The sequence below is a fragment of the Scomber japonicus genome, chromosome 4 (assembly GCF_027409825.1).
Source record: "Scomber japonicus isolate fScoJap1 chromosome 4, fScoJap1.pri, whole genome shotgun sequence".
Lineage (NCBI taxonomy): Eukaryota > Metazoa > Chordata > Actinopteri > Scombriformes > Scombridae > Scomber > Scomber japonicus.
This window is the reverse complement of record NC_070581.1, coordinates 27,252,137-27,273,478: the sequence shown is the minus strand read 5'-3', so window position 1 is coordinate 27,273,478 and position 21,342 is coordinate 27,252,137. Positions and strand designations below refer to the sequence as shown.

At 37.6% G+C, this 21,342-nt stretch overlaps 1 protein-coding gene across 1 annotated transcript in view; it reads right to left on the bottom strand.

The window, feature by feature from the left end:
* Positions 1-20,076: 20,076 nt before the first annotated feature.
* The window catches only part of LOC128357989 (serine/threonine-protein phosphatase 4 regulatory subunit 2-like), a 149,332-nt gene continuing 148,066 nt past the window's right edge, over positions 20,077-21,342 (bottom strand). Inside the window, exon 10 of the mRNA XM_053318440.1 lies at positions 20,077-20,090. The gene's annotated coding sequence lies outside the window, so the exon portion shown is untranslated. The remainder of the gene's footprint in view (positions 20,091-21,342) is intronic.

Below are 21,342 nucleotides of genomic sequence, written 5' to 3'. Positions count from 1 at the left end.
CAACAGTGATTTGTAATGATTGTGGGTCATTTTGAAAATGCCCTTATGGGTCATTCAGGAGTGCAGGTACAATCGACCTGTGGGATTGTTTAATAATGAGAATGTGTTGTGTAATATATATCGTTACTGGTAAATTACACCGTGATATGAATTTTATAACTGTACCTAGGGCTTGGCAGTATGGCATAAGTTAGAAAAATAGATCAATGTAATTAGTTAAATGTTATGTGCTTGGCTGCAATAAAGATATACACTTAATATAAATGCTTTTAATATTGTTAGAATGAATGCCAGCCACTGCTGAATTGTTTCTAAACCTCCGTTCATCCCAATTACCCAGTGTCTATGTTACTCACACAGCAAGCTATGAAATTTTAAATTGTATTTTCCTTTTCAATTTTTCACGCATGGTTTATCCACCCAGGATGCACTATTCTCCTTATAATTTCCTACAAATTACCAAGAAAAACACCACCACCTGTTTTGAATATTTTCCCATTTAACGTAATATTACCACATCTTTCCCATTGCGCAAATTAATAAGTACTGTTCTATGATCATTTAGGGAATACGTGCCGAAAATAAAAAAAAGGTTTTCTCACATTTGAAATATCACTTTAATATTTCCACCCTGCTGCTCTAACCAGCAAGCAGGTATTTTATTTCGTCCCCAGGAAAAAAAAGCATTAAATCTAGCCGAGGTATTTCTCTCAGAATGTGGTGAAGACAGTACACAGATGCTAGGCTGAGGTAAGTTTGAATTTGAATTTACCCCTGCTGGATTGTGGAGCAACACAAAGTACAGCGTGTTTGAACGAATGGGGTCAAAAACACTCTTTTTGGTTGTCCCTTTGTGGACAAACCGTCTCCGGTTCTTTTTTTTTCTCGTACATTCTTGGTTTGTCCAAACAGCTGTATGCAGTGTTTCATTAATCTTGACTCCATGCGTATGTGACTCACTCTGTGTGACTGATGCGGCTTCTATCAACTAATGCTGGCACTAGGCAGGGGCTTACTGTGAGTGATGGAGCTAGAAGGCAGCAAAGCTCTAATGACAAAGGGAATGAAACTAAGCCAGTTGGAACTGCGTCTTTGCTATGTAAGGCTGTATTTTCTGGTGACATGAATAATATATGATGTGTGGATTTTGCAGTGTAAAAATAATCGTTTCACACTCAAAAAAATTCACCTACTAATGTTTTAAAAGGCTATATTTTTATTGTAATTTTAGTTTTGCATATTTCTTTCAATTAAATAATTCAGAAATGCCTCAATCACACTGCAAACTGAATCTCCTACTTTAACCAGTTTTTACAAACTTCTTACGAGAAGGAAAAATAAAACACAGAAGACTCCAAGGGGGGAAATTTTCTGGGTAGTGCAATAAATCATTATGACAACCTATACAGTGCTTTGTGGCCCATTACAGCAAGCCTGTAGCAGGAATTTCATTTGGACCTCTCCTGACTAGTCACAAAAAAGTAGTCATCATTATGAAATAATCCTACTCGAGAAATGGTCAGCTGTCTTGACTATGTTTCCTCTCCAGAAAGGCTGACAAATTTATGACAGGAAAGTGGTGTTGAATTGTAGATTTCACAAAATCTCCTACAGTTAACCTTAAGCTCCAATAACGACTGTAGAAGTTTTAGAAAACTGGTGATTCAACACTGCAGTATGTGATGCATATGCCTGAAGTCTATCAGTTCATCCTCAATGACACAAGTCAATTACTCACAACACTTTGAATGGTTTCCAACGTGCATGTACAACACCACCAATGTGTTACAGTTGTTCTTATGTTCTCGAGAGGCTTTCTCCTGACTGTAAAATGCCTGTCTCTTTGGTATATTCACGCTAGGGGAAAGGTGTAAATGGAGGAAAGTTGAACTCGCGGTGCAAGTGCAAAGTAATTTGTAGGTATTTTTCATGAAAATCTGTGTTTAGACGAAATCTAACAACTGGGTCTGTGTCTGGCACATCACTCATCTGACCAGGATAAATTCTGCCCATAAGCACAAACTAAATACTAAGAAAGAAAGAATAATGTTTTAATTAAATGTCCACCAACCAATGGATGCATTTAGATCTAAATATTTAATATGATTAATAACTGGAATGTCAGTAAAATATTGAGCTGGAAAATAATGAATCATCACCCTCAGTTTAATTCTAAAAACTAAACTAATTTATCAATCAAAAGGCAGCAGGACAGATTTGAAAAGTGACATGCTGGAGCACACGGCCTTTACAGATGGCTGTCCACTGTGTTTACTATGATTGAATCATTTAATGTGAAATCAAGGCACTAAAGGTGTTAAATCAGTGGCTGCAGCCCAATACGGGGGCAGTCAGCAGCAACAGTAGAGGAAATCAACAACACCCTGATAAAACAGACAAAAATTAACTATTCAAACAGTACATCTTGAAGGAAAGCCATTAACATTTAGTGCATGTCCCAAATGCACCTCCACCCCCACAGAAGAAGTGTTCTTTCAATTTGTCAGTCTGCTTTTTTATGAATGTTTAAAGTGCTTGTGTATTTTAAGATGGCACGTAGCATTCTAGCATGCATTACATGTGTGAAACCACTTTATTGTGATTATTCCCAACAAGTGGAGGAGTTTATGGACATGCTCCATCAAACAATCAGATGAAAAAGTCTCAACACTGAAATCTGATAATTGAAATTCAAATGAGCACATATCTACTGTACCACAAACATTTAAATCACCCAGGAAGAAACTCATTATGCATAATAGCAGCCTTTTCCTGGCCCTCAAATAATCTTAACAAACTGCATGACAGCACTATGGAACCCTATTGAGGAAAGATAAATATTCCATCAGCAAGATACTTGGCTCCCTCTTTAAAATTGCAGACACTGCATACGAACCAACAAAACAAATGTTCCTCGCCTGCCTTTCAAGGTTGAATTAATACCAGCAGCACAACTATCTTTATCAGAATCACAATCACCTTTATTGGCCAAGTGTTTTACATGTAAAAGGAATTTTACTCCAGTTTAGTTGTTCTTAATGTACTTAGAGAATAATGACACAACAATATTCAGAAATATACACCAGGAATAACTCAGTATACAAATGAATCTGAGTGCAAAAAGTAATGAGATAAGTATTAAATGGTTTTCAAAAAATGTTACTATATATAGACATACTGTATAATAGCTAGTTATATAACTTGTAGGTGAGTTAATAGTTCATAACCCAGATAGCAAAATTCTTTTGGCCCATATCTGGCCCACACCTGACATGTTCATCCGGCCCACATACAGCATGGAATGATGGCACTTGGGCGGTCCGCTCATGTTTGCCAAAAGTGGGCCATAACCAAGCCATCACAATGCCAGATGTCAACCAAAAACACACCAAATAAACCAGTTCGGCCAAGACTGGCCCAAATATGTTTCAACAAAGGTGGGCCAAGTATGTTTCCTTATATGTGGGCCTCTTTAGGCTCGCATCCGGATTAGTCATTGCCATACTTGCCATATTTCGGCCAAAGATGGGCCATATTCGTTTTGTGATATTTGGCCCAAATGAATGGGCCAGTTTAGGTTCACGTCTGTTTTGTCCGGGCCAGAAGAATGCCTACAGTGCCGGATCATTGCCTCAAGTGGCCCACATTCGCATGCTATCTGGGAAGTGTTACGACAAGGGGAAAGAATGGGTTTCTGTGTCTAGTGGTTTTGGTGTACACTGTTCTGTAGTGCCTACAGAGAGGAGAGGTTGGAACAGGTTATGTCCAGGGTATGAGGGTTCTACAGTGATCTTCCCTACCTGTTCCCTGACCCTGGAGGTGTACATATCCTGGGTTGTGGGCAGGTCAGCACAGATAGTCTTTTCTGCAGACCTGACTGTCCGTTGTTGTTACTGACCTGTTTGGTAGCCGATCAACCCAGACAGTGATAGAAATGCAGAGTGAACTGTATCTGTCCCCTGATATGATAACAGAGAGGGGACCTGTGATCTTGAAGTAATATATGAATGCAATCATCATTTGCTGTTGGAAATTAAACCTTGAATATTAGAAACATTCTCCCAAAGTTTTAAAATACAGGCTGACTGCAGTAAGAAGCACTTACAGACACAAAGCACATCCCCATGCAGTGTTACTTTATATTACAACATGAGGGACAGCCTGATGTATACATTACCATCACTCTCTGCACAATAATGACAGCATACCCATACTGACAGGATAACCTAATGGACCTGATCACAGGATGAGACCCTTCATTTATCTCCAAGCATGCATACTGTGTGAGTGTGTGTATAAACTACTGTTGTGTTGAGTCCATGCCAGGTGGCTGAAAAGCCAGGTTTTAACCACACAGCAGAGTCTGTGTTTGTAGATTTGCAGTCGTCTGTCATCTGTGAGATGTCAATCAAATGTGTACATGCTCAGACAGAAATTTAGCAATAGCTTCTATTTTTAACCGTGTCTCCACAGCTGCCTGTGCTGTCTTTTTCTGTCCTGCCTGACTGCCTGGTTTGCACACCATCTTATAAGTGGATCATCCGCACAGACTAACAATATTTATGGTTGAACCATGCAATATAATAATAACAATAACTTTATTTGTATAGCACCTTTCATACAAGAAATATAGCTTAAAGTGCTTTACAACTAAAGAAATTACATGCACCAAGTGCTTCACATTAAAAGGGCATTAAAAGGAGCATAAAGCAAAGTTAAAAAACAACAACAACAAAAGCATTAATGTAATATAAGATGGAAAATAGAAATAATAAAACTTTAAAATAGTACAAATAGTGCATAGTCAAAGTAGCTAAAACATAGAATAAATAGTATGTATAAAATCAAGTAAAACACATTTTAAAGAAGTGCAGTAGTGCATTAGTGTGAAGATGACTAGCTAGTTAAAGGCTACAGTAAAATTAAAAAATTAAAGCATTTCTCGAGCTGACTTCCCTGATATATATTGGTGGTGTATTTCATGATACTGTACACTGTATATTCAATAGTAATGTTGGTTATTATTATGCATCACATGTGCACATACTGAACATTTCACACACAGGCTTCATGTCTTTGTCAAATTACAAATGTGGTAACCCTGTTGTGTGTGCATGTGTATATGGTTGCTGCTGCCATGGTGACATTATTACAGCTCATGATTTAAGACTGTCAAGACTTTATACCATTACTCTTCACATATACATCAGATTTCTAGGCTCATTCCTCTGCTTCACCTGCCCCACAGTACGTATTTACGTGTTCAGTTAGCAGTGCTACTGAAGGGGCCAGCCCATATGTCTCCCTGAACCCCCTGAATAATTTAGCACAACAGCCATTCCTATAAAAACCCCATCTATATTAATGAGCAGCCTCCAACCATTTGGATCGCTGCATGAAGGCTGCGGTCCCTCCATCATGCTTGAGGTGTCGCAGAAGACTCCGCCTTCAACAGACAATCTGCGGCAGCCAATGCCGAGAGAAGATACAATGTGAAGAAGTGGTGGGTTAAAATTTAAAATCACACCATCTCCCATTCATCAACGAGCTTTTTGGTTTCACTTGATGTCACAGACACACAGATTCCCTATGCCTAGCCGACCCAAGCCATTGCGAGGCAGCCATTTTATATTCTTCATCAAACGGGTTGGGCTCGATGTGGTTTTTGAACAGCTTGAATGAAAGTTCGACCATGTGGAAATGAGGTTTATTGCCATGGATGAACTGCAATTTCTGCAGCAACTGAAAAGAAATCTATTTGTAATTGTGTCGCCTAAAATAGAAACAGTCAGTGAAAGGACTGGATCACAACTGGGGCTTTCTGTTTTGTTTTTTTTTTTTGTTTTTTTGGGTTTTTATTGCAATTACTTTAAAAAGATCTTTGGTATATTCTTCTCATTTTCAATTTCTTTAACTGTACTCATGGCAGCAAGACGTAAATGATGGTAAAATGTGGTGAATATCTTCTTGAATCAGGAAACAACATTTTAACTTTTAGAGGCATAAAATCAGGGTGTAAATTAAAACCAATATTTTATAATAACAAAACCAAAAATGATGAGCCTTAGTGATAATCAACACAAAGTTTTCCTGTCAACACTACACAGTCACATAGAGTCAAGTATTTTGCATTTACTGGCATTTGGTTCACAAATGAGCTACTACTTTGTCAACATGCAGTTTCAGAGTCTATTTCAGGGTACTTAGGTGTTAATTAGGATTCAAAACAGATAGCACATTCTGCTATAATTTTAGCCCTATTAACCATTCATAACTTGCCACGTATTTTAAGTCAAAAATGTCCCATTGCTTGCTGGACTGATAGATCATGGTCCAGTGACGTGAAGTTAACTGAACTCAGGGATCGATTTACTTTTCATCAGGGCTCTCAGTATGAATCGTTTATAAGAGTTGGGGTATCTGCTTCATTTGTTTTGTCCACTGAGCAGAAATGAGCTGGATTTCATTTGTGCAACTAATATGCACGTCCAACACCATCAATCCTGCATGAGCGGAGGAACAGTACAAATACTGAAATCTATAAATATGAGAGCCGTTTTGTTCAAGTAGATTCAGATCCGAGTAATTACTTCGGAAAAGTGGATGATATTTTTCATCAAGTGTGACACTGGTGTGGAATTAACTTTCTCTATCATCTGTCTAATGAAATAATGTTGCTGCCTCAATTTGTCATTTTCCTTGCTTCTCACGTTTGATCTTGAAAAATAAAAACATGTGCTGTAGCTTTACCATTGCACATTAACAGTAACAAGAAGTCAATCAAAACACTTCTGTTTATTTCTTCTCATTCCTCATTTTACCTAAAAGTTTGGTTCTTGACTTCCCTCAGAGTTTGTAGGAATAAATTAAGAAAACAATATTGCAAATGAAGACTTTCAATACTTCTGTGCCCTCAACATTAAATTCACATTTCCTCAGATTTATGTTCTTAGTCATTTTATTCTCTCATAAGCGTAAATGTCACAGGATCCCCTTTTTGAGGTTATCACTTGTTCTCCTTAATGCTATTAAATCAGTTCTATTGCTGGCTGTGAGGTACTACTGTAGGATCAACAGATTTACCCCATTCATGCTTTTATGATGCGTCAGGCTCAAACAATAGTGTGGTATGAAGCCATTGTAAAGGGGAGATCAGCTATTGATCACCACCAGTTGATGAATTGCCAAGAAATTAAGATTAGAGAGCAGTATTGTGCAGAATGACTCAAACTGGCCAACTCTCTCAATCTCTCTCTCTTTCTGTCTCTTTCTCTCTTTCTCTTGTTCCAATAAACACCCAATAACACAATGCCATTCCTCAGCAGTGCGTCTGCTGAGGCTGGCCATTTGTCTTTATAGTTAGTAATTTACTCACCAAGGGAAGCAGCATAGGCCCAAACTTTCATCAGCATAAGTGTGGTTTTTCATTTGAGAGATGATAAATGAAATGAAAATAGAAAATTAATAGGCCAAGAAATAACCAAAAAAATGAAGAATGAAAAACTCAGCCACAAAAAATCCCTGTAGGAGTGCTCCTGTAAGCCACAATTACATGTTTTTGTATCAAGTAGTTATTCACTGTCAGCATGCAACAGCTTGCGTGTAAGTTGCATGGCCACCATCCAGTGAAACAGTTTGCATTCCTGTCCACCACCTGCCCTGTTTGTGTGATGCTGACATATCTATTAGAGGAATATGAGCTTGTGTTGGAGATTATTTCTCAATGCATTGTGGCACCTGCAGCCAGAGTAAAACTGCTGTAATCACCATGCGGTATCAACACAGCCCACTGCACTGTTACTACTGACAAAATGTACTGATATGAATCTCCTCTGCTGAGTCATTGGTATTAGGGTAATCTTCTTCCCTGAACTCACATTTTGTCCAGATGTCATCAAGCAGTGTTTCTAATTGTGGATTTGAAATTTTAGAATGATAATTTCCCCACCAACATTTGTACTTTGTTTGCAGTTGACTGTTTAGTGTTACCATTAAGATCTATGAAGAGTTTTTTGTATGTTGCATAAAGTGGGCTTTTTTTACGATGACGAGTGAAAGAGAGGAATATGGCTCTAAACTGCCATCCCTCACCTTCAAGCTGTGTCAAGCATTGTTGAGTCGTTGCAGCCCGGCAGTAGAAGTATCCACAAACTGTATTTTGCAGCTTTTCCATCCACTGTAAAGAGCTTATTTTCGGCGAGTAAAATATTTTCCATTTCGCTTTAATAGATTTTGATATTGCTCCTGCAAATCAGCCAGTCATGACCCTTTTTTGTTGGTGCTTTGTTAAACAATGCTAGACACAATTATAAAACTACAGTATAAAGTCTAAAACACAAACACTGATCGGTCTGTCATACTGTCAACTCAGCAAAAAAAAACCTTTACTCTCTAAAACAAAAGGTGGATAACAGTACAACAGTTCCTCAACATAATAAGAACTATTTTTCAAATAAGAATAAAAAAGTATATTGGTTTGAAACTTTACAATCCAGTCAGTTTTACCAGATGTTGAACATTCATAGTTGTTTTCATTGGAGAATTACCAGGGTCACAACATTAAAGGCTCTTCAAATGTGTTTTTCAGTCAGATATTGTTTACTGACCTACAGTATGTGATGAACCATCTATTTTCATCATCTATTCGACACATTTGAAAATAGTAACATTGTCCACAGGGGGGAGGGGGGGGGGGGGTGACAATATTCTAATGCATCTCAGTGTGACACAATCTGCCAATGAGTAATGTGTGAAAACTCTGTATATTGAAACTACACGAAGTGACGAATGCAAACCTTGAAAAATAGATCTGATTTTATCTTCTAATTTCATGCTGATAAGCTGCAACATAATCCATTTAAACCGTTATTAAGATCAGGATAAATTATTGCTCACAGCAACATAACCTCCTGAACGTACAGGAAATTAGACATTTTAAAGCCTTTGAAAAAGAAAAATGTACTTAGCTTTTTGAGTAACTTCACAGAAAAGCTGAACTTCTCTAGGAAGTCTATTTTCAAACCCTTGACATTCCTCACTTGTATAATTTTCGCTATTACACTTAATGCAAGGTTTTATATAGCATTACATTTTTGTATTTATTACACCCAATTCTGACCATTTAAAAGGCCTGTTAGTTTATGTCAAAAAATAAAGTTTATAACATGTAAAGGACCAGTGTGTACGATTTAAGGGGGATTTATTGCCAAAAATTGAATATGATATTGATGAGTATGTCTAATTAATAATCACCTAAAAATAACAACTGTTGTATTTTTGCTACATTAGAATGAGCCATTAATATCCATATAGTGAACGGGTCATCTTCCATGGTGCCCGCCATGTTGCACCCATAGACTGTATAAAAGAAATGGACGTAACGTGTGTCACCCATTGGTTTGTGGACTGCTGCTCAGAAGCCAATAGTTTTGAATCTAGGCAGCACCATCTTGAAAATGTCAGGTGCATGCTTAAACTAGCGATTGAGACCATAAACACATTTTGAAAACGTTTACGGAGGTTAGAAATCAAGCGAGAAATTGGTGAATTCTCCTTTGACTTATATTGAGACAGAAGTCCGTTTGAACACAAATAGTCGCCCCCTGGTGGCCTTTTGCTAGAATGCAGTTCTAAGTTACTTCTGCGTTGGCCTCATTTCAGAGGACCAGAACTCCTCGCCTGGTTGCACCGCCATGTTTCTACAGTAGCCCAAAATGACCAAACCAAACCCTGACTCTTGAGAGCGCCTTTCAGATTTTTCACAGCCACCGTAGATTGTCCAACATGCTTGGAAGGGGAAGGGAATGGAGGGGTATATAGATGCCACTAACTCTTACACAGTGGCCCTTTAACACAGCAGCCAGTCTGGTTTATTTTAGCCTCCTTAAACCACAACAGTGCTATAATGATGAAGTATACCAGTACCAGTCAAAGGTTTGCATACCACCTTACAAGTCACCTGTATGAGAAAGTGTGTCCAAACTTTTGAGTGGTTCTATATATTTATAATTCAGTTTAAATTGCATCCATCCCATTTTTACAGCAGTGATTTATGTTACCTGTGGTGAATCTAATGTACCATGAGATGTATGTCTTGTAATAAAATCTTATTTCCAGATCTTCATATACGCTCAGCAGCTTTGAAACCCTTCAGTCCACGAGAAGGATGCGGGATGAGGTGAAGAATAAATCACACAATATTTAAGTACCTTGTGTGAAAAGAAAAAAAAAGGTGAAAATTGATTTGAGGCAAGTCTCCAGCAGTTCATTGCTACCTGCACCTGTTACACACAAACATGTCCAGTAGTACAGAATTACTTATAAAGAAGAAGAAAGACAAAAAAATGAAAGAGAGCTGTTTAGTCTTTTCCAGACAGCATTGCCTGGTGTCAGAATACATTCATATTTACTGTTGTTCTAAAGGATCTATCAAGGATCAGGAGGCTTTGGACTTCATTGTGTATCTGGTGGTGGATTAGAGCATGTTTACAAAGCCTGTCTCGGCCCCGAACTCCAGGAAAGATGAGAAGATGAAATGTCTCACCACATGTTGCATAATCAAATACAACCATAATGGCACACAAGAGGACTCCCACCTAGGGCTTAAGACAGCCCCAGCAAGAAATGAAGACTCACATGCCACTGAAGGCTAAGTACACACAAGCAAAAAATCCATCTGCAGAATCAGCAGAAAATAGATGTGTAGCTTACTAAACATAGCCAATATAGGGGTGATCATGCAAATATGATTATATCTGATATTTATTTTACTTTCTTTCATTTAAAGTACCAGTCAAAAGTTTGGACACACTCATTCAAGGCAATGGAAAGGTGTGTCTAAACAGATCGGTGCTACAACTTATCTAATTTTTTTATTTTTATTTTAGGAAAGATGAATTCTTAACATATGCCTTATTTCATATGGCAATTTAAACTATATTGATCACATATGGATGTATAAACACAACATGCTACTGTACTTGCTTCCTTTGTAATATTATTTGGCATCTTCCTTTCATAAATCATTGAGACTTGAATCCTGTGAATGAAGAGGTCACATATATAGCTTTATTTTGAGCCAAGTGAGACAGTCAGCACTCAACCCAGTGCAGGTACTTCTTCTTCCATTACTTGGTGAATAAAAAAGACAGACAGTGAAGTGAATATCCAGTTTCTATTTTCACAGATGTGCAGGGTTTCTCATGCATACAGAATTTTCAAAAACAGGATCCCTACAGACTTTAAAGTTTTCAAATGTCTTCTTTTTGTAATTAAAGGTCCAAAGATGTCTTTACATATCTTTTTTAAGAAGGTAGGCAATGAATGTTGATTTTTTTTATACAAAAAAAAAGAGAAATAAATATCATAACATTTCTAATAATTAAAAACAACAAGGTCCATACCTCTTGCAGAGCATCCACAGCTTAAATTAATACATAAAAGCAAGTTCAAAGAAGCGTGGTGTGAACTTTATGAAGCTTCTCTATTTGGCACTCCATGGTTTTATAGAAATGTGATTGACTAAACAGCTGTTCTACTAATACATGATTTCCGACTCTACAGTGCTACACTCGATACAGTACTTATTATGCCGGTTTGTTGCTATGGTGACATTCGTATAATTGACGTCATGTTTGACTGTCTGTGCCAGAGTCCAACTGAACTGTGCCCGAGCCTACCTCTTCATCCGGGCCCGGGCACGTTCAGAGCAACCACACTAGTCAAACGAACTGGGCTACAGGGCTCAAACGTGCCCGGGCATGGCACAGATTTCCTAGTGTGAGTGCGCCCTAAATCATCTTTGAACTGTGTAGTTTTAAGTAACTCTATAAAGATTTCAAAGGGAAAAACACAAAGGCCTTTGTAAAGAGGGTTGTAACTGTTTGCACCCTTGCAGCTATGTTCAATTTCAGCCCTATCTGTCTTATGTTATTCATCATACCATTCGATATAATATCAGACCTATAGTGCCACTATAATGTAAACCATGTAGACCTACAGTACAGACATGTCTTTGCACCCTTCCACTGTTTCAGCAGCTATGTTCACTTCCAGCCATATCTGTCTCATGTTAATTCATTACACCATTTAATGTAAACTCAAACTCATACTGACAACAACAGTCCTAAATTAGCCCCAGTTTAGGACTAAAACAAACTGGGTTGTGCGAGAGCCAGAAGAAGACACGCACACACATGCATAAATGGCTTTAAAACTATGAAGTACCACCTCCGCCTGATTTTGAGCCAGGAAAAACCCTGATGTGGTCATGTTCCTTTGTCCTCACAGATGCAGTGCATTAGGCTTGTTTGGAGCCGGGGCTTCTTTTATAGTGAATAATGGTTTTCTGCACAGGGAAAGAATCTAGGTCCTGCCAATAAAGTGGTGGAGGTATATCATAGCCCTCATTAAGCAGAGCTATTATGAACCTGCTGGTGCACAGTGCCACAAGACAGGATGAAAAACTGGCTCTCTGGACTTCTATTCCTCTGGCCTGAGTGAACAATGCAGCTTTCCTCCCCTCCCTTGATATCATTTCAGAAGCCCCAATAAAATGGTTGTATATTCATGTTGTGACATTTGCCTTCAGCTATAAACCATTTGCTCCAGGTCTCCCCAGAGTTACCTATTTAGAGAAACACATTGGAGGACTTGCTGTAGTTGATTTGAATATTGAATATTGAGTATCACATTTCAGTGGAGCCACTTTATATTACAAATGGAGAAAATCTGTTACATAGTGTGTTGTTATCATTTTTCATAACCGATGACAGCATGTTATGTATCATATGCTTGAGTCTGTAAAATGTACCAAATATGATTTGACTCAATTGTGATGTTTTTGAAATAGATTGTGCTTTACTTTGTGTTTAAAATAAAATGTGTCATCTCTATTTGGGTTATATAACATAAGCTGTCTTGAACAAAGAGGGAAAAAAAACATTTTTGTCACATTAGCAGTGATGCTGATAGGCTTTCAATGTAATGTGTCCCTTGGAGCCACAGGTGGGGATTTGAGTGGGTCCCAGGGAAATTCAGTCAGTCCCCAATACAATTTGGGTTTTTTGACAAATTAAGTTTTGAGACTCGTGTTTGATGTTATATTGTTATAATTACGGTTATATTTACGAATGTTGAAAAAGTGACACAAAACAAATGAAATCCCAAATCTGAAAACTTGCAACATAAAAGCACCAAAAACAATCAAATAAAAAAGAGTAGAAGATGTAATAGATGTAAAACATCAAACTAAATCAAAATAGTGTCTGTAGCACCAAAATGAGTTATCAAATACAAGAGTTGAGTGTCAAAGTAAATCAAATGTGATTTAAGTGAATGAAAATGGATTGACTCGATCAATGTGAAACTTTGATGACAAACATGAAGTAAAATAACAAATGTGTTGCATTACGAGCAGCTCAATGTAATTCAAGTCTGTAGCACTTAAAATGATAACTTGTACTTCATCATCGACATGAGGGAATATAGTATTGATCAGAGTTGACCATTCTTTACAGAGGCCATGTGAGTTTATTTACCAATCTGTGGTCTGTGGCCTTGATAATTGAAATGAAAACTGTGCAGTGAAAGTTGGTCTTGTTGCTGTAAATGTAGCATTGCTGTAACAAACACTGGATCTCATCTGTAACAGAAAGGTAACTGGTGGTTTCTTGTGTTTATTTCTATAATTTCTAACACAGATTTGTTGTTCACACTGTAGCATTATGGGAGAAAATAGGGTGCATCACCTGGATACATCAATAGTGAGATTACCGTCTCCTTACAGATTTTAACATGTCAGAGACATAGGATGCAAACCTGGCAACATCACTACATTAGTGACCTCGATCTGCATGCACCTCGCTTCACATCTGACTACATAACAGCAAATAATGACATGAAAAAAATTATATGATATAGGCTTTTTGTTGGCCTCATAAAGAAATGTTGCATTGTCATTGTCGCTGACTCATTTAGCTTTTTTTTTTTTAAATTTAAAGCCCAGTATCGTCAAGATTAGTTAGTGATCATAAATTATTTGGCTCTCACATCTGCTCCGAACGATTCCAAGTAAGCAATGAGGCAAGTGGCTGCATTATTTTTGTACAGCTCTAAACTAAATGCTGAGCACAAACTTCTCCCGCAATCAATATTTCAGGACATCAACATTGCTCTCTAGATGTTACATTAATATAAATGCTATTGTTGCATAATGTTGTTTTCAAGGGAGTGGAGGGGAGTGGAGGGGAGTGGAGGGGGTGTGGGGTGGGCACAACAAGAAATAACTCGGGGGTATGTGTCCACAAGAGATCAGTATTGCATTCAGAAATGAGGTCTAATGCATTAAGCAGGCTGAGGTAATGTAAGGTCACAGCAGCAGTAAAAAAAAACTTGTATTGGCATGATCTTTTATGGGGCTTTCCTCCATGTTGGCCTTATTAACTAACCTACTGTAGCTCTGAAAGTGTTACAGACAGATTGCAGCTTTTCTCTCGTGTGTTTGCTTTGTAAGGCTCTCTGAGGTTTCACAGTCTAGTAGCAGTTCATCACAGAATGACTGACTGACTGAACTCTCTCTTATTCTTTACATTACTACGCTCTCATAGGCAGCTCTGTTCTATGAACCCCAGAGGAGGGAATATTTGCTTTAATACTGAGAAATGAGCAAGGGCAATACTTTCATTCTTTGATTTCTTCATGGCACTTGCTGACAGAATGACTGAATAAATAATTAATATATGGAGGTATTAACCAATTGATTTCCCCAAAATGATTCCTGTATTTTCTTTTTACATTTCTTTATGCATGTCTGTGTCATTACGCAAATGGGGAATGTCATTCAAAGTGTGTCATGGGGTCAAGATTATACATGTTTTGCTCCCACGTGAAGTTCCCTTTCTTAGCACGCAAAGCAGCAGCTAGTTATCATGCAGGTGAATAAATTGACTTCACTGCTGCCTCTGTAACAGAAGAACACGGTTGTGTGCAGGCTCATTTCAGGCAGGAGGGGTTATGTTGTTTGTGATATGATAAAGTTCAGGATGGGATGTCAAAGCCAGGGCCGTGTGAGCCTGATAGCTGGTGCAGTTTCTGTGGTGAATACAGGTACCTCATCAGCTCCCACTTCTGCAGCCAAGCCACTCTGAACGGAGATCATTAGAGACAAAGACATGAACTGTTCTGTTAACGTCCTCCTTATGTCAGTCAATCACTCACAATGCTGGCTTCAATTGATAAGTAATGTTTAATGTGTGTTTATGGTTGTTATGCTGTGTAACTACCCTGTAACACCACCAGCAGAGGAGGGATAATGCTAACATTGACTAGTAACCCATTTTGTAGACGCAGCTACTATTTGACAAAGCAGTAATTATTGACTTTGCTTGTCTAATGCAGGATCCTGGTGTTTAGTTACATAGCTTGATGACTTTCATTTTTGCTCAGCTTAAACATTTTTTAATTTTCACTCACAGGTGGAGGTGGTGATATATATAGCTGATAAAATGTCTATGAGATGCTGCAGTAATGAAGTGGTAATGTCTCTTAAGTCCTCTTATAGCTAATATTAGCGTCATTCATCATATCACACAGTTATATATAATTGACCTTCACCATATACTCAAGCATAATAAGATGTTGCACTGTTATGTAAAATATGAGTTACTCTCAAAAATATAGATGCATAATTGCAATAACTTTGAAAGCATCCTCAGGAGCAGATAGAGGTGTCAGGAAATAAATGCCAGGTGTTCCAGTTGATTGCTGAGCAGCATCTATTAATGGCTCAACACCATGTTAACAACTTCAGTTCCTTAGATATCTCACATCTTTTTAAAATAATGTTTCATCCATAAGCCTGGCATGTGGTATATTTGCTCATCTAAGTGTGTGTGAAATGTCTAAGTTTATGTGAGTTAACTGGACCCTATGATTAGGGGTGGTTTGACATTCATTTTTGATGTATTGAGCTCTAATGTGGTCTTTATGTTTGTGAATACAGACTACAAGTAAAGGAAAATGTGCTAAATAATAAAATAAATGTCATGTGCCTATATTTGACAGGTTGATGCATAAACTCATCCTATGACTGCACCTGGAAACAGCTTGGGGGGGGCGGGGGGGGCTGGTAAGTAAAGGGTTGACTCCATCATTTAGACAGTGACACATTTAGGGTCATTTTGGCTTTGGCATATCTGATTTGAAATGAAACCGACTAAAACTAAAGTGCTGACTTGGCTTGAAATAGTTTTGTGTTCACCTCTATACTAGGTGAACACTGAAGCAACAGTGTCCCCCTTTTAGGTGCTGCCAATTTTAGAACAACACAGGAGGAGGATGACCCTAAATGTACAGCAAATGCAGCCAGGGAGGTTTTTAATGACCCAGCAGTGTCCAGTTTGCAGTTGAGGCGAGGCAGAGAATCACCAGGGGAGTGTCCTCTGGGATCACCGACTTCAGAGAGTCAATGACTGAAAACTGTTTGACATCATGACTAAAGTTTGTTTTAACTGATCTTCGGTCCAGTAAAATCGGTAGACTTTAGTTACAAACAAAAACTAAAGCTACAATTCCTACACTGCTCATCTGTAGACACCCTCAAAATAAAGAGAAAAATATTAACTTCATAGTCTTTTATTTTTCATGAGGTTTTATTTACACCATCTGTTTTAAGCTTAACAAAATATTTGCTTTTATTCCACAGTTTCCAGAGGACCAGAGTAGAGAGATAGTGACAGCACTGAAGGAAATCCAACAAGAATGCTGGAGTGGACAATGCAAACAACCCCCTATACAACAACCGTAGCAACAACCTTAGCAACTAAGGCGATGAAACAGACAGATATTTGCTCAAACAATCTGAAACCATCATGAGGAGGAAGTAAAGGTGACATTACAAACAAAGTGTTCAGAGCAATTTGAAGCCTGGGCTGCTGACTTACAGGGAACATTTTACTTAAACCTCCAACCATCCGACATCTGTATAAAAATAACAGAAAATCACAAAAAGCATGATATGTCCCTTTTAAGAGGTTACAGCAGTACAAAGTCAAATGTGTCATGAAAATCATAATAATAAGATATTACTAGTGATATAACTCACATTGCAGTAATAAGGATAAATATGATGCTTCTTTTTTTAATTGTACATAGGTGTAATGGTAAAAAAAAAAAAAAACAGAACTCTTTATCCGTCCACAAAAACAAGTCAAAGGCTGCCAACCTGCTATGTGCTGCACCTGCCATGCTTGTGAGAACAGTGTGTACAGACAGCTAATGTGATCTCAGACTCAGGTGTGAAAGTCTTCTATTATCTACTGCTATATATATATATATATATATATATATATATATATATATATATATGTTCAGAGCAATTTCACACATTACATATCTTCAACATGTCCAGCTTTAGTAACTATGGTAAAATTCTAGAAAGCCAACTTATTTCAAAAAGCCAAGTGACAGTTGAACATTGCCCTCTTATTCTTCATGTGTTAAAAAACAATGTCTGTAAGAAAGGATACTCAAACTGTAACAATCTTACTGTCAAGTCAGGCAGGGAAAATGGTATTTTCTTGTAACAGCTTAATCCAATTTGTTCATGTCACTAGACTAACACCTAATACTACATACTTTTCTAGTGTACTGCAGTAAAACAGGAGCTGATTCCTCTTCGTCTTACCATCTATAACCAGCTCTATGGTGGCTCAGCAGAAATATATCAACATATTGTAAATTAAGATTTTCTGATGCTTTTACTGTCTTCAGTCTTTTATTTACTGGTGATAATTATGAGATATTTCCTTCATCATTTTAAAACCTACTGAGCAGACTCCTGAAGCAGACAGCTATTTAACTAAGGGCTGAGTCAGTGCTGTGTGTACCTGCAGTCTAGTTAACTGATGGGTCCATTTGAGCTCAGCATTTCCCTCTGCGTATGTCTTAACAAGTGAGCATCAAGAAGTGGTCAAAACATGTAATATCCATTCACATTCAATGTCTGATTGAAAAGGAATATTTCTGTCTCCAATTAACATACATCAAGGCCATCTACAGTAGACTATGGCTATAGTACATTAATACAATATGTTCTTGCACCAGTTACTTGAGGTGTGGGGATCAAAACATCCTACATCCTACTGTCTCATTATTCATGAGAATCAGAAAAATGCCTTTCTTGACATCAAAATTATCCCAACAGCTGTTTTTAAGGTGTCAGGGTGGATTTGATTTCTTAAAACAAACAAAATTGTGGTTGAAAATTGGCTGAATAAGTATAATATATACTGTATGTTCATGCGTAGGATCAGACATACTGGGTGAGATCAAAAGAGCTTAGGTCAACTGATGAATTCATTTGCTCTGAAACAACAGGAATAGCAACATGTGTATGTTGACATCAACAGTCAGAATTACTGTGTCAAAGTCCATGAATTGCACTGTCAAAGCAGATTAGTACAACTCTTCCAAAAAATGGGTCCCAGGAGGGAAAGGCTTTCTTTCCATAGGGTAAATGAAGAAGGTACATACAGCACATTTTAAAATAAAATGGATTTGTAATACATAATAAAAATATATAGTTAAAGAAAATAATAAAACACTGCTTTTCTTGTGCATTAATGGAGCACACTGAGTGGATAGAGGGTATATAAGTGAAAGTGCATTTAGTTTAAAACTCAGCTTTTACCTAAAACCACTGAAATACATTGAAATAAAGAAAAGGAAAATGTTCATCATCAATTGTTGGGATATGTTACACAATAACAGTGGATGTCAGAATATATAAGTTACAAATTTAGGTTCTGGATATTTGTTGCATCATGTTATGAAGAGATAGGTAGAAAAAAACACACCATTGTCTTTGATCTCTTTCTCAATATTTGTCTGTGCTGGTTTACTGCCAGATTAAACCAAAGGAGTTTTACAGACTGTTGAGAAACCACAGGGGACTCATCAGGTGAGAAGTGTAAATTAAAAGCAGCCCTGAATCAATTATAGCTAAAAATACAAAACAGTATAGACACTACTGTAGCAAATTACTGAAAAGTGATTTGAGAAGATTATTCCTATTTAATCTATTTAATGAAGTGTCATCTAATGTTGATAAGGCAGCAAAAACCTTTCTGTGATGACATTTTACATGAAATCTGCACTCAGGTCTTATAAAAGAGAATTAAATGTCATTCCCTACCAAATAAGACTCTTTTGTCATGATTATGTTGCCTCTATCAACATCAGTCAGCATCAAGTTCCAGCACAACTGATCCGTCTGAAATTCAAAGCCATCACACTGAGATGAGAGGTGAATGGGCTGAAGAAGAGGCATCAACTTTAAGTGACGGGGAGGCCACAAAACACATTCTCCAGGTGCTTGTGAAGAGCTCTCACTGACTGGCAGCAGCATATCATTTCTACTGATTTATTCTGAAGGATGTACGTATTCACCTGAACCGCAGATGGGGGCATTTGTCTGCCGGTCAGTGAAGTGCAATCAGAATTCATTTAACCTGCACTCCAAAAATCCAACGTGCTATCTATTAAATGTGAAGAGAAATTACATTTGACCCTTGCTATATATCCACTGAGTCATAGTTACTGTTCTCTTCAATTCTGTCACAATCCACTCATAAACTCATTCATTGTCTTTTTTTTAACACTGGATTGTGGATCACTTTCTTAAAGTGGCTTTCCTGCTTTTTTAATGCACACATGTTGGATGTGTATTAAAAAAAAACAGACAGCATGCCCATTATAACTAAAGCCGAAGGAAACTGCCCATTAATTCAATCATTTAGTGCTGTAAAAAAACCTTGCTAAATCTAATTTTCAAAAAACAAGAAGCTCATGGTATAGTTGATCTATTGAAATGTCTGTTTTACCGATAAAAGCTGCAAAAAGATGGTTCATTGATTGTATTTCTCTAACTAAAAAGCATTTGTGCCAGTTTGTAATCCCCTTTAATTGGTACGATTAAAATGTTTGTCGAAAACCAGTGACTCCTTTAAGTAGTAGTTAATTTAGTTTGTATTTGTAGAATTTGTTAAACCAGTGGGTGTTACCTTTTTAAAACCTTGGGTGTTTTTTTTTTCCTGAAACTTTTTGATATTTGGTATGAAATATATTTTCACAGATTCCTGAAAAACATTTAATTATATTAGGTTCTCTTCTTGTCAAAATGTTAAAGATCACAGTTCACCCACTCAATCTATCAAGTCTTCTTTAGTTATATGCCTCCTCTCCTGGTTAGAGAGTCAAAAACGAAACCTCATGGGAACAGAGTAATCAGAGCCAGAGCACATTTGGGTCAGTGTCATCTGTATGCAGCTTGGTATACGTAACAAGGCTTTTTATTGTAAGTTAACTGCTCTGTTGTGGGTACAGGTGTGAAGGTGGCACCTATGAGCTCCATTAACATCCAATTAGAATAAATTATCTCTAATTATCTCTTATTATCTCATGACATACAATAAACAACACATTTCGGATATTCCTAATTAGTCTCTGGTTAGAAATATTGACGTCCAGACGACCTTGTGGGCACTTCTCTCTCTCCTTTGATTTGCAGTGGTGATGAGCAGTACATGCCAAAGGAAGGTGCCTCATGTGGCTTTGACCTGGGCACTCATCCACTTCATAAATTGCTTTTCAAAAGGAGGTAATCCGATGGTGTTGCCTCGGGCGATTACAGCTTTCTATCAAAATCCTCATGCAAACCACTTCAACTTGATGTCCTCTGAAAATTAGCATTAAACAATCCCCCTGTCTGTCCACACCTGAATAGTATTGAGTGTCATGTAGAATACTGCAGCCACCACAATAGCTAAAAACATTCTCACTACATATACCACATTTGTGATTGATGTGTGAGTGTCTATGTGTCTTTGGAGTATGTTTACATGCCATTGAATTTAAAGCTGAAGGGCTATTTACTGTCCATGTACACATTTGTCTGCAGGGAAAAAACATCATGGTAATCCTACTTACTGCTTCAACTGTCCCTTTAATCACACACCACTTGTCATTCTTTCTCACTGATCATCATTAGTGGTGAAATGTTTATGTTATTTCAAGATGTAAGCATATGTATCTAAATGTTGTGGGTTTAAAGGCAGCCGCCAATATTTAAAAAAAAAAATATGGAGGCCTGTGCATCATGGTGAAACTTGCCATGTACATTCAAGACTTAGTGCAGGTTGTGTCCAGCAAGTTCAGAAATACTGTATGAAACTACCTCATATACAACATTGCTTCCGCTTCTTCTTCTGCACATGGAGTCAACAAGGAGAAATAGAGACAGCACCACTCTGTCATTGTACTCCACATTATGGTTGAAGGTGGGAT